Source organism: Anas platyrhynchos, chromosome 13 (genome assembly GCF_047663525.1).
Source record: "Anas platyrhynchos isolate ZD024472 breed Pekin duck chromosome 13, IASCAAS_PekinDuck_T2T, whole genome shotgun sequence".
In the NCBI taxonomy this organism is placed as follows: domain Eukaryota; kingdom Metazoa; phylum Chordata; class Aves; order Anseriformes; family Anatidae; genus Anas; species Anas platyrhynchos.
Genome location: NC_092599.1, coordinates 16,537,343 through 16,552,413, shown reverse-complemented (window position 1 = coordinate 16,552,413; position 15,071 = coordinate 16,537,343). Strand labels below are relative to the sequence as shown.

The following is a 15,071-nucleotide window of genomic DNA, read 5'->3' as shown; positions in this document are numbered from 1 at the left end:
AGAAATAAATAAACAAAAGAAAAATAAACAAAAATTAAAAATCAGGATAAAGCAGAACATTGCCTTTTTTTTTTTTTTTTTTTTTACTCAAAACTCACTAAGGTTAAAAACCAGGGAGTTAATTCAGAAAAAGGAAAGCAAAATGCATTGTAATAGGCAAATGGGCTACATGAAACCAAAATGCAGAGAAGAAAATAGAAAATTGAGCAAGATTGAAAGCAGGAATTTAATGAGTTAAATTAGGAAAATAATTATTAAAGTGTCTGTTTCAAACATCTGAAAACTAGAACTTTGAAAATGTACTGTTACGTGGAAAATTCTGTAGTGTCAAGAGAATATTCCAAATGAAAAGGTTTTTCCTAGCTCTAGCAATTCACTAACAAATCATCATTAAAGGTTTGATCCCCTGAGAACCTTAACAGCACTTCTGCAGCATTAATAATAGGCCATCTAATTCCCCCAGTTGATTTCTAACTTCTAATTAGGTTTTAATTCATGATATAACTTAACCTTCTATTCTGATAGCCTCTATTCTTAAGGAAATAGGAATTTATCTTTCTAAACTAAAAAGTTTTTACAGTCAAGACTGATGGATTATATTGTTCTTTCTGCTCATTTACCATCTTCCTCAAACTCTTCTGAAATAAAGCATTTTTATTATTCTCACTGAAACATTCTGAGTCTCCCATATCTGCTCGCTCTTCCCAGCTGGCAATGAACGGCTTGATTTTGGAAATGTTTCATATCTAAAAGGCAGGAGTTGGTAACGTTCTGTAAATTACTATCTCAAGCAACACCAGAAGACCAGGAACCTTATTCAAAACTGTCTCTAAGAGTTTTGACTTGGAACAACATTGAAGAAACTCCCCATTCCACCGAATAGCACTGAAGAGGCAAGGCATCGGTTAACGGGGCCCATTTTAATGCAGTCTCTGTTTGAATTCTCCTTGCTGGGGATTGCTGCAGTACTAGGCTCTCTTCTACAGGCTTGCATGCAACAATTTCTTCTATCAAAGTAGAATTATTTTTTTATTTTATTTATTTATTTATTTATTTAAATCTGCTGCTTTTTCATTATGGTTCTTATCCAGTTTTCTCCTGCATGAGGTAGGTTAGCCTAATATACCTCTGAGAGCTCTTCTGATCTTGAGCAGAGTAGAGTAACGGGGAACAGAACAAGATTTGGGAGTAGAACAGAATTGGGGTAGAATGGAACTGGAGCATTACCAAACGAGGAGTAGAACTGATTAAGGGAAGAACTAGGGTGGAATTAGCAGTAGAACAAAACTGCAACAAGAACTAGAAGGGAATTCCTTGCCAATGCACCTCCACCTGCAATGCAGCACGCTGCTAGCTCTCCCCTGGGATGCTGGCAGTAGCAGCGCCCTGCTGAGGAGCGATGAGCTACGCCTGGGGAAGCTTCCTCCTGCACCGAGCCACTGCGCCGCTGGAGGAACGCTTCGGGGATCCACTTGCCTAAGCCTCAGAGAAGAGTTAGACATTGTGAAATGTTATTCTTGTGGTTCTTCATCAAATGGAAATCCGAGCCTACGACTTGTGCCCAGTAAATTTTCCTGACATGTTTCAGTTTAATTTGTTTTGTTCTAAATGTCAGCAAAAGATATAGTCAAGCAAGAAAGAATTATGAGATTTCTTTCCGCTGTGACATATAGCACTGCCTGGATGGGATTGACAGGTGATATAACACTCAAATATTCATTCTGAACCACAGAGGTTAAAAAGTATTGCTTCATTGCAGTGTTAGCATTTTCACAGCTGCACCAAACCTTCATATCTATGCAAGGAAAAAATCCATTGCCATTATTTGAGTTCATATTTTTAAAAGCAGTATACATCATTCATGCCTGCAAATAAAAATCATGCTGTTTTTCTTTAACTTACTGATATCATTATAAACAAATATGACAGCAGTCTAATTTTTTCTTCCATAAAACAAGCAGCATGTCCCACGTCTAGCCCAACACTTTTCTGGTTACAATTTGAGGTTAAACTTGCACAGCGTGATCACTGCTACAAATGATCCACAAGAAACCCAGAAGAAGGAAAGAAACTCCCCCTTGCAATCTACCATTAGAAAACCCCAAAGAAACAAAGTCATTTCAGATTTTCCTTTAATTTGCTTTCAAGGATTTTGAAAGGCTCTGGCATTTCTTTTTTGGAAGCAACACTGAAAAGTATTCCTTCCAAATAAACTAAAGATTTTACACAAACCAAAGAATGCTTCCAGACGTTTTTCTCTCAAGTATACTTTAATAAATCTCTCTGAATAAAGAAAACTTTAAGGTAGATAAATAGCTTCTTCAAGGATAAAGAATAAGGGAAGGGCTCTAAGCATTAGAAAATTATACTCATATTTCATTTGAATTGATTTTGTCTACCTAATCATTAAAACCAAAAAGCTTACTCTTCTTGTTCAAGAGAAGATAAAAAGTATTATTTTAAAATATGATAGAACAATTACAGTTGAATAATACATATGTAAATACTAAATGTGCAGATAATGGGATTGGTATGAAAAAAATTAGAAGCATTGCTCTATCACTAAATTCAAGATAATCAGCATGTTCTGCTGAATATTCAACTAAAAACAATATTCAAATTTTTTTTATTTGGTTTTAAATATTTATTTAGTTTGCACACACAGCAACATAAATCTGCAAACAGAAAAATCATTCTAGAAGAGAAAGCTCACCTACAAGAACCCCAATAGCAACAGAAAAAACAACAGTAAAGCCTCAACACTTTGATGCTTCTTCAAAAATCAAGACTATATGGTACAACGTGCTCTAACAAGCATGGTTGGATCAACTTAGGTGATTAAAAATATATATATGATAACCAAGAGACATAATGAAAACAGCTATTTGGTTATTAAAAATTGTAGCATGCTGTTTAAAAATAGTTAAACTTAATGCCATATGGGAAGGGTCTATCAGGCCACAATACTGGTGAGAATTTCCTAATCAAGCTTAACAGATAGCCAACAGACTGACAGATAGACAGAAATTGCATATGCCTCATTTCCTTTACAAAACAGACTAAAAATAAGACTTTACTAATAATTATCATTACATCTATGACAGCGCCTATTATAGCACCAACAAACTTCAGCCTGATGTGTGTGTGACAGGAAAACAATGAAACCAGAGAGCGTATCACCCTAGTGGGCAAGGGAGAAACCAAGGGAGATGAATGGAAGAAAAGCATCCATCCCACTTGGTGTTCTACGGCTGTCCTGGTAGAGACAGCAAAGGAAACTCACCCGTAAAGAGACAACAAAGGAACAAGGGACAAGCACAGCAGCTGCACAGCCAATAATGAGGACAGGCCTTTAAAGCCTAAAGAAACAGTTCTGGCCTTCCCAAGCCGAAAGGCATGGACTACAAGCTGACGAGCACTTCCACAGCCTAAGGGTGCCCTGAGCAGAAACAGGCTGAAGTTTAAAATTTTCCTCTCCTCTCCCGTAAGTTCCTCTTCATTATTTACATATTTTCTCCTTGGTGTATAGGAATAGCGTAATAGCAAGTTTGAACTAAATTTCTCCATGACTATAAAAATATTTTTGATTAAACAGATGTCAGCAAAATTTTATGGAGTGAAAATTGAGTAACAGATGGTGAGGCCTGTGGAGTTCAAAGAGGCTGTATTTTATTAAAAAGGAAATTTGAGGAAAAGAAGTATTTTGCTGGAAATATTGATGCAGTGTTTAAGCAAATGTAGAAATATTCTTACTTGATAGAAAACAGTAAGTTGTTTTTTTTTTTTTTTTTAAAAAAAAAAAAAAAAGAGGTATTCATGCCATAAGCCTCAGACCATTAAATAAAGGATTTAACTCTGATTTCTTTTTACTGAATGGAGCTTTCCACCCATGACATCAAGGTTCTTAAAAATAACGTACTCCACAGAGGAAGAAAAACACACAGCTACCAACACCAAAAATAACAATGACCTTGATTAAGGTCCTGGACAAAATCTCTCCTGTATGTGACACACGCAGCTGTGGCATCAGTTATTGTGAAAGCAAGTTTATGAATACTTAGCCATGGAGTAATAAATACTTTCAATATTAAGTTTGGGATAGATATTCACCAAAGCCCCAAATAATGGCAAGTAGTCTACAGAAAATGAGACTGAGAAAGATTATAACTTCTGACTACTGTTACTGTATCACCTCTTTTACAGCTTTACCACTTAAAATGATGGTTTAAAAAAAAAAAAAAAAAAAAAAAAGCCATCAGTGGAATATAGGCAGAGAGCTCACGAAATCAAAAGAATGGAAAAAAATAGTCATTATTGTAGTATAATGATTTCTCTCCCTATTCCTATGGCTCTCAAGTCTTTTTTCAAGGTGCTATTTTTAACATACTGTATTACATTACTGGGAAACAATTAAAAAGGCAAGTAGCAATTTCAAATTAGTGACCAGAGCCATTGTGCAGCAGAGTACCCCTAAGGAATAGCAGTCAGCGAGCTACTTTCGGTGCCCATAGAGAAAGCCTTGGAGATATGTGATAGTTTCAGAGCACCAAACCATAAGGAAAAGAACTACCTGTTCTCCAAGTCAGCCTTGTGAACACGGGCCCAAGCAGGGCTAAGGGGCAGCATCTGACACAACCCACAATATCGCTGCTCTCCCTGGTGGCACAGAGCATGGCAGGGGCACCACCAGGGTGGGAGCTGCCAGAGCTACACACCGCACATCACCACAACACAGCTTTGATTTTGTCAAAGCATTGGCCACTTTTTATCTCCCTTAACACAAGGCAGCTGGGAGGAGAGTCTGACTCTGATCTGCTCCTGCTGCAGCACAGCTCGGAGTTTTGGTAATGACTTCAACTGTGCTTAAGTGCACACTGACGTACCAGTGGTAAAACTGGTAAAACATCCACACGCTGCTGGATATTTTTGATCTTGCATTTTAATTCCTCAGTGACGGCTTCTATCAGATACTTGAGCTATGTTGCCTGGGTTTCTGATGTAGATATCTCATGGAGACATGGGAGCTGCTGTGTTTGCACACTTCCAAAATACTGCTCATTTGTCAGAGAGCAACCCCCACGAGTATCCGTCCAGCTAGAACCAGAGTGTCCATTAATCAGTAGTAATACTTGTGGTTTATGAAGATTGCAACCTCCTAGTGGCTTGAGGCCCTGACACCACCACCATAGGAAATACACATCTTGCTATAAACAAGATGTATTACATCCATGAAATAGACTATAGTATACACATTCTGCTTATGTTTGGCACAGTGATAAAAAAAATCAGCTAATGCAAACCTGTACAAAGCAAAATACCCTCTTCAATATCTCTACTGTAGCTTTTGAACAGGTAACAGTTATTGAGATGCAATGTTTAGCTTCACAAGTCATCCATCATTCCTTCCCCTGTATTGAGTCATTTATCACTCACATCCAGGTATCTTACACTGGGTTCAGAGAGATCAAGCAAAGACACGAACAAGTTTTTATATTCATACTGCTACCAAAATAACTTCAGTCATATTTAGTACAGCCCTCCAACCTTCCCAAGGAAAAGAAGCATTTGGATAACTGATCAGATTCAAACGTCTTGAAAGCACGTGCATGTTGAAAATATGGTCACAGTGCTTTTAGACCTAACACCGCAATTCTGTAAGAAACAGGAGGGTAGGGATTAATGTTCCTATTTACAGGTTCTTTCCAGCAGTCTTCTGTATCAGTTAGAACTGAAGTTTCTTAGTGAGTAAAAAAAAAAAAAAAAAAAAAAAAAAAAATCAAGGCAAGTGTCTGAAATTTATCAGATAAATGAGAATTTATCTGATATATACTTTGATATAAATATAGAAGAAAATGCAGCTTTGGCATTTCAGGCATCATCCTTCAGAGCTGTTTGTCTTCTGAAAGCAAACACCTCTATCAAACTACAAAAATCTTGAAATAATTATCCAAATACCTCCCTCTTTATCTTATGCTTTTTATAGCTTTCAGAGAACACTTAAGCACATGACATTTGGAGTTTTAAGTATTCAGTGTTAGTGGCATGAAAATATCATTCCAAATTTTGGAGGGGGGGGGGTAAAATCCTGACCTAAGATGATAACTTTGGTTAACATTTTCATTCCCAGACAGGTAAGGTAAAAGCACTGCATAATTGTGAAACAGAGAAACCAATTTCACAGAGGGAAGGAGGGTATTTTAAGATATGCAGGTAAAATCCTCTAATGTAAGTGCCCCTAATCAATGCATATAGGTATACATTGTGTGCTTTTCAAAAAGAATGACCCACAGCATATCAGTTAACTAGAATATTAGAGTTGAGTTGATGGAACAGGGAACAATCATCAGTTCAAATTTACAGAAAACATCTGTATTTAAGCTCCCAAGAGACATTTCAGTATTTAGATAATAGGTAACAAAATCCCAAGGAGCGTCTCATTCCCATCGGTGCTGAGGCTGAAGGAAGCATCCATAATTCTTTCTTGCATTCAAGTCTGCCAGCTGTGCTTCTGTATTAGCCTATTCATCCCTATGTTTTGGGTATCAACTGCCAAGAAAACACTTCAGCTAGTGCAACTAACAGTTCTCTGGCACTGCACGGGGGACTGGAGCAGACTGGAGCACTTCAGTGAGTGGCGCTGGGTAAGTATGCAAGGACAGAAATTCATATTCAGAAGAGTGGTAATTAGCTTTTATCCCATGGGGAGAAAGCTGTTATATCATAGAAGGAACAATGAAAATCACCTTAAAGAACAGTGTATCATAGCAATCACATAATTTTGAAAGTAGAAAACATATTGCTGAATTTGGATACTGAGCCTTTCTCCGGTTTGGAACACAGACTGGTAGCTCATCAGTCCTTTTTTCTGACAAGGTTTAGGATACACTGCAAGTGTAATTAAAAAAAAAAAAAAAATATTTGGCCTCTTGAAGAGAAGGAAAAGGTAATGGCAAAGGTCGTGTCAGGAGAGAGATCTCCTTTATTCAGTGGCAATGATATGGGGCTTTGGACCAATTTGGCAGGGCTAAACCTGACAAATACCAGTGCTGTTTATTAGGAAATGACACAAGGAAAAAAATACATTTCACACTTTTTTTTTTTTTCTCTGCAGTGAAAGACAGAAAAATTCTATCTAAAAATACAAGATCATTGGTCTGTGTGAACAAATTAAGAAGAAAATCCATATCAGCATATTTAACACTTTCACTTGCCTCCTTTCACTTGGTTAAGTACAGATACAGATTAACAGGTGAGTAAAATTAGGTGCATTTCCCCAATATCTAAGAAATATTTTGTCCACAAAAGTTTCATTATACGAAAGAAGCATTCAGCTAGAACAGTCAAGACTAGCAATAATCCTTAATTGATCTTCCCCTTCTTCCAGGTGGATTTCTTTGCCAGTTTCCTGGGACCAATACTTGCATATTGTGCTCTTCAATACAGGATTGAAGTAAGGCAGCCTTTTACACACGATGATGGAAGGGTAGCTTAAAGCTCCCGTATACCTCTGTGTGTTTTGCCCACACATAGCGAGCAGCAGGTCCACAGCATCCCTGCCCATTTGCACAAGAGTCAGAAGTACTAATTTGCACGAAGTCTCACTATATACACACACATAAAACCCAGGAGCTTGGCCAGGGACACATAGTGCGCTCTGCATAAACCCAGCGCAGTCCTTTACTCCTTACTGAGAAGAGTAGAGGAGGAGGGGGTTTCAGCTGTTTTTGGTCTGCATGGATTTAAGCAGCGATCTAGCCTGTATTTAAGCAACACAAAATGAAATACCGTATACCACCACCAGCTTGGCTCTGAAACCCAGCATCTAGCACACTGTTGACCAGATTTTTATAGGCTGACAAGCAACCGCTATTTAAGAATCAGTTGTAGCTAATGGCACATTTTTACTTCGAGGCAGCATGGCTAACTGCCCAATTAAGGACTGCTATTAACAGCTTCAGACAAATAAACTTACTTAAAAGCAAAATGAACTTGTTAACGGCATCATTTTCAGGACACCTCAACGGCTGTTACCATACTGTAATCAGAAGTTTCTGAAGAGTTGCCTTTTAAACACTTTCACTGACAAGTTATCGTTTGGATAAAATACTGCGTTCACCCTACACTGTATTCATGCTGCAGAGAGCACTTCACTGAAGAGAGATTATTTCAGTCCAAAATAATATGATCTGGGGGAACTGAATTAGTCAATTGGTAGAGTTTAGCATGGAGAAAACTTTTTAATGATGAAAACCAAAACACACTTGTTTCTGCCTCATATCAATACTGTACTTCATACCAAGTGAATTGTACTGTCTTTGCTGAGAACTTGGGCCATTTGGAACTACTGGTGTAACAGCACTGGTGCTAATGGCAGGGAGCTCCCACCCTACTAGCCAGGACTGCAGTATGTGGATACAAAAACTGAAGGTAGATCTCAGGTATTTTTCCTGTACAGTTTGGGGCTTTTTTTTTTTTTTTTTTTTTAAAGCAGATACAGGTCATGGCATAGCAGGACACTGCCCTGTGCATTGGGAAGGTCAGAAGGTTTCTGAAAGGTGTATGATGATTGCGGAGAGCTCACTACCACTGCTGACACTCTCCTTGTCATATGCATGTCTGGGAGACTGTCCCGCCAAACCCAGCTGGCTTCACATTTAATGTCTTTTTTAAGAAAAAAAAAGAAAAAAGAAAAAAAATGAAACTTTAGAAAACTCAAATCAAGTTAAGGTCCGTCTGATTAATTGCTCTACTTAGCTAATTTGATAAGCTCTAAGTCAGTTTTCTGTGCACCCTTCATTGGCTTGATCTACTTTGTAAATGAATCTAATTATGAACACCTGCAATCAAAAGCTCCCAACCCTGCAGAAGTTATATGACTCTTATTTGTAGATAGTATTTGTAAACACAGAATCACACGGAATCACAGAATTTCTAGGTTGGAAGAGACCTCAAGATCGTCGAGTCCAACCTCTGACCTAACGCTAACAGTCCCCACTAAACCATATCCCTAAGCTCTACATCTAAACGTCAGATAAACTATAGAAAAGCATCTTGCCACAAGAAACGTTTTGGGGATACAAGGCAGGCATACAACAAGGGCCACATTCACTGAGTACAGGAGCCACTCCTACACTGCCCAGTGTTTCAGTCCTGTTCATTCAGTGATGTAAACTGCATTCCTCAAGCGAGTTCTAATAAAAGTTGCATTACAGCAGATAAAAGAAGACAAATTGTTCAAAATAATTGCAATCCCCAAACAACATTAATCAGATAAACCATATATCAGAAGCTGAATAATAGTGTTAGATTCAATTGAAAATACTATGGGTATCTGAAAATTAACTATGGGCCTTCAGAAAGAAAGCTCAGTATGAGAAGCACATAAACTGATGAAACTACTGTAAAAGAAAAAGGTTCAGCAGCGCCTTTAGGGGACATGTTTTAGATAATATACAGAATAACTGTATATATACTGGTCTAGATATACAACTACCCCTGATTTAAAAGTGACAAGTGCTATATTTCAATAGGTGGGATTTATTGTTGTTTTACACACCCTCAAAAACCATTTCAAAACCATTAGAGAAGCATCAGCAGCATAAGATTAATTTTCCCATCAAAACCAGAGAGGCTATAGCTTAGTTTATCTAGATTTTTATGCTAGTCTTGATGCATTTAAAAAAATAATAATTAACTTGACAATAATACTGTCAGACTTGCCTAATCGATAAAAACAGTTTGCATTGGTAAAATCCAACTACTAGGCATTTGAGTTTACAATGATTTCTTGTACTTGTAAAAATATTTTAGCTAAGCAATGCCAGGCTGAGCCTTATTCAGTAATTGTGTAAATTAAAATTATGAACCCTATACTTTAGAGAACATCTACAAATCTTGAAAAGTATTACTCCTAGATGGTCTCTAAAATTGAAAGACACTTTTATTGTACTTTAGAGAAGAAAACACTGCTCCACTATTTTAAAACCAAGACTATAAGAAAGTGAAATTATTAATGGAGCCATTAACCATCTTTCTGGTGCTCCCAGACTAATTAATTTGCAGTCAGTGCTAAGATCCTCACACACTTTCCAAACTTCTAGCAAGCACTGAGAACAGTAGAACTGGTCCATACTACCACTGTGTTGTACAGGAGACTACGGAAAAAGACCTTCAGTTTGTAGAATGAGGAAAAAGTGTAAAAAAAAAAAAAAAAAAAAAAAAGTCCAAAAGTCTGGAGACAGAAGAATGATAGCATTAAAACACCTGACAAATGTTAAGCTTTTGTTCTTGCATTAATTCCTATTCAAGAGGGATGAGTAGTTAAATGTAATATGCAATTGAGCAAGGGCTTGTCCTTGGTCATGATCTGCAAATGCACACATAAACCTGCTGGCTGTTCAAGACCCTGCAAGACAAACTATTGCCATCAGTAAGTGTGCTTATTAAGAAGCCAGTGAATACGCTAGGATTACATTTTTATTCAGGAAGAAGCAGTACATCTATGGATGTGATTGGACTGTTAGAAACACCAAGAAAAGCTAAATGTCTCCAGTACTTACCTTGACAGTTCAATGAAGCAGATTTTAAATTTGCTGACTTGAATGTAAGTGAATTAGGGAAGAAGATTTAAAGACCATGTCCCTTAAAGCCTGGGCCACACCTCTAGCACTTTAATCCCATCAACTAGGGAAAACTGTTTACTAACTTCTAGCCTTAGAGGCAGAGGTCACTGATTAGCATAGACCCTTTAGCAGGTAAGAGAACTGATGGGGGTAGGGGTGGCAATGGTACCACATAAGGATTTAAGTTGCTTCCGGTAAAAAGGAAGGGGAAAGTCATAAATTTTAAAACCTACACCAGGAAACCCAGAAGTAGAAGGTATTTTCTACTTAGCAGGTCAAAAAAGAACAGGACATAGTTGGAAACCATTTGATAAAGTGGGGCTTAATTCCAGGAGATTGTTTATTTTCATGTCATATCCATAATAAAAGCGGTAATTTGCTAATATTTGGAGGAGAAAGGGAACAGAAGAAATGTATGCCACTTTGGAGGAGCACAGGGGCTTATTTTGCCTATACAAAATGAGTTTATGAAATATTTTTAACTTAATTATTTTAAGAAGCACTGAAGAGTTGGCAGCCATGGAGAATTGCTTAGCATAGATAAGGCGCCTTCAGGCATGGAGCCTGGACAAAACAGGAATTGATGCATCCTAGCCTGGGCCTTTTGTGTTACTCTTCTTGTCATTTGGAGACCAGTCATGAATTGGGGTGCCACTGCAGTATTTTATCTACAAAAATGTCCCTGTGCTGCACTGTCTGAGATTTCATTTTTGAACAAAACAGTTGAAAATTGCAGGCCCTCATCAGATTCATCGTAGATTTTTAAAACTAATTTTGCACCGGATATTGTGCAAAACTGGAAGTTTGAGACTAAATCTGTACAGCAGATACAGACTAAAGTTGCATTAGCGTGTTTATGATAATCTCAACTGACAGACTGACAAAATAATGTTTTATCCCCTGGAATTACACTGTGTATAACTTAAAAAGATTAAATAAGGCTTACCATGAACATAGCGCACAGCGTGATGCAGTCTTTGTGCCACAGCATGCAAGCCCTAATAGAAATAAAGAAGAAACAGTTTCAATTTTTGGAAATATAAATTGTGACTGGATGTAATGTCCAGTACATGTAGATGTAATAATAATAATAATAATAATAATAATAATGCAGTCCAACCATTTAAACGCATCTGGTTTTGTTTAAGTTCAAGTGGTTTTATTGAACAAGTAATAAAATTAACCTCATCTCTTCTCCATTACTCCCCTAATGCATTAATTTGAAAGCTTTAAAAACAAAAACACACAACTCTATCAGATTCTAATAACTGAAGAGTTAATGCACGTACTTTTAAAAAAAAATAAAAAATAAAAAAATCTTAAATGATATAAGTCACATTACATTTGTTACAATTTATAATTATTCAATAGTAGCATTGAGTTCTCTAAGTCTTTAATAGAATGCATAAGCTATGTATTCCTTAGAATTAATTATTTGAAAGGGAAAAAGGTCTAGTAAATAAATATATGTATGAATCAGAGTCCATCAAAGTTTAATCTAGTTACTTTTGGAGGAGATGAAACTGAATATCTCCAAGAATACATCAAGACAAGCATGTAGATATCTCTTTGGTTCACAAATTTAACAAGAGGATTCCTATGTTTTCAAGAATCTATTTAAAACTACCTGGACATGGTTTGTTAAGTAAAGAGAAACGTAATAGTACATGTGTTTATATTTGTTAAGACATGACTTGGTAAGTATACCTTTTTACCCCTAGTCAGATAATTATTTCACTAAGCTGTGAGGCTTGTTGAGAGGTGAAAGCAATAACAGCCTTATAAGAGTTTCAAAATACATTCAGTATCTATTTCTCTTCTGAATTGTTAAAGCACTATCCGAACAATACAAAATGATACACGAACTGAATACATATCATGCTATTAACAGCCAAAAGGTGATTACTTGACTGTATTAGTTCCACTGCACATTTGTTCAGGATGGAAATTAGAAGGAAAATAAAACTTGTTTGAGAGTCAAGGCTAGGTTAGGTAGTAAGGTTTCAACATTAATGGAATTGAAATCTAGCCAACAAAAAGGCTAAAGCACCTGATAGAAGTGCCATGGAATGCAATCACTATGACTTATCAAAATATCCTTCTTGCATCTTATGCAAAAGGTTGCAATAGCTTCAAGTCAAACAACTTGCTCCACTACCTGGGATACCAACATCACTTTGCTGCATTTATTCCAGAGATTTCCCATTATGGAAACACATGAAAATGGCTGAATACTAGAGCTGTATCATTCCGAATTGTGTGCACAATACCAGAGCTAAGCACAAGCAATCTGTCTTCCCCATAAACCAGCAATGCAGCCCAAACATCAGATACCATTACAGACAATTTGCAGATAGCTCCATGAATCAAGCTAACTGCAAAGGAGGAAGACATATTAGGGAAAATATTTAAATGTAATAACTTTAAAGTATAGCAAGTCTAAACAACTTGAGCAGCAGAAATGATAATGACGTAAATTAAATGAGTAAGAAGAGAGAATCCCAGCTCAGGACTCAAAGCAACACAGATGCGGTCACTATAGTGATAGAAATACTTGGCTCTGTTTTGGCTACCCTACACAGTTCTCAGTGCTTACAATTTGAGGCTCGGGTCGAAAAAAAAAAATGTATTTCTGCCTACAGCACAGGTGTGTCATTAATGCTCCTGCCTCCATTTGACTCACCGGTAAAGTACTTCCACTTCTGTGAGACTGGCTTTGAGGATAAATTCAGAAGATAACAGAAAAGTGCTCAAACACTAGGGGGATAAATTCAAACGTCTAATCAGTGTTCTCAACATGATTTCTCTGACTTTGTCAAAACAGCATTCTCAGATTGGAAAATACGACAAAACCATAGTCCATGCTATAAATCCCAGAGTAATCAATTCTAGTTTTAAAATGCATTGTTACTTTCATCAGGTATTACTTAAGGTGCCACCTGATGAATATTCCTTTACACTTTTATGTGGCATTCCCAAAGTTTTGAAAAACTGTAGTTGTTAAAGGTCATGCAGATTGCTGTAAAATTCCTCATAAAGGAGTTTGCTCTAAGAAAGCCAGTCACTCAAGAAAAAAAAAGTTTCTAGAAAATTTATTGTTAAATAAAATCCTTTGTGCTTCATTTGTTTCCCTAAATTGCTTAAACCAGTGCTGAAGCAGCATTTTTGAATGCTTGCAATCATTCTTTTTCTACACTTGGCTGAAAAAAATAATAACCATACAGAAACTGATAATCAAATATCTCGATATAGTAAGAAAATTTTATTGATTTTAAGAACACTTTTGATGAGAGAAAGGTTTTATCTTCCCTAGTCAAACTGAAGAGTGAACTATAAAGAAATTGATGTGACTTCCAATTTATTCACCATCCTAAAAATTTGGAGAAGCCACAAAACATAAAGCTGAGGTGACAATGGCTTCATCAGCAAACCTGTTTCTTATGAGAAAGAGAACAGATCCTGCTTGTATAATGACACAAGGGGAAAAAAAAAAAAAAAAAAAAAAAGAAAAAAAAAGTATGTATAAGAGTATGTATTAAATCATTCTTCTAAAAGGGAAAAGATTTTGTCCCTACTTCATTCTGCTGTGGGAAGCTCACTCGTTGCCAGATGCCTTGAAGAGTTCTAAATTTCTATTTATTTTTATAGTCCCTTCCCTCTCTATTTTGGGCAGTTTGGCAGTTGTACAGCCTAAGTCATAGGTGATCCGATTAGCCTGTTAAGATGACTTTCTGCTAAGGAACTTCACCTTGGGCCAAACTGACCCAATACTGCTCTTTGCAAATGATGCAAAAGCAGAATTACAGTGGCTTCGAATTTAACAAACTACTCTGAGGAAGAGTAGAGATAGTAGAGATTGTTTGTCAGGCTCAGAGACGTATCAGTTTCCATTTACTGACGCCAAGTGAAACCTGTAAAATACATCTGTGTTTTTTACAGGTTCCTTTGTAGGAGATGCAGCACATCTGCTGCACTTCCTCATTCATCCGCTGTACCACACCCAGCCTGACCCTCATCTCTCATCACTACTCTCATTCTACTACGCTGCCTTTTTTTTTTTTTTGACTAAAGACTTTTTTTTTTGATGTATGACTTTTTTATTAGTATTTTTTAAACATTGATGAATGCTCAGACACACGGCCTGCAACTATTTTTTTCTTTTAAGCTCCTTTATAATGCTGCAGTTAAACACATTCTTGAACTCAATCTTGGAGATCATTTTGTGCAGCTTAGATTGCACGCATTTAGTCAGTATCCTATGGCAATTTATGAACAACACTCCATAGGTTTATTTTTAGTAAGTGTACCTCATTCACACATTTTGTAGTGCTGCATGGGGATCACTGATCTTTATGCATGACTGCAGTGATAAGATCTGGCAACATTCTTTAATAACTGTTTAAACTGCTCTCGTCGTGTGCTTCAAGCAACATACAATTATTCCAACAC

General features: G+C 36.8%; 1 protein-coding gene across 20 annotated transcripts in view; it reads right to left on the bottom strand.

Moving 5' to 3' along the window:
* Window positions 1-15,071, bottom strand: part of ATP2B2 (ATPase plasma membrane Ca2+ transporting 2) — a 420,614-nt gene that overhangs the window by 300,307 nt on the left and 105,236 nt on the right. For all 20 annotated transcript variants that reach the window (XM_072044123.1, XM_027467734.3, XM_038185709.2 and 17 more), the window contains one exon: window positions 11,569-11,620. The gene's annotated coding sequence lies outside the window, so the exon portion shown is untranslated. The remainder of the gene's footprint in view (window positions 1-11,568; window positions 11,621-15,071) is intronic.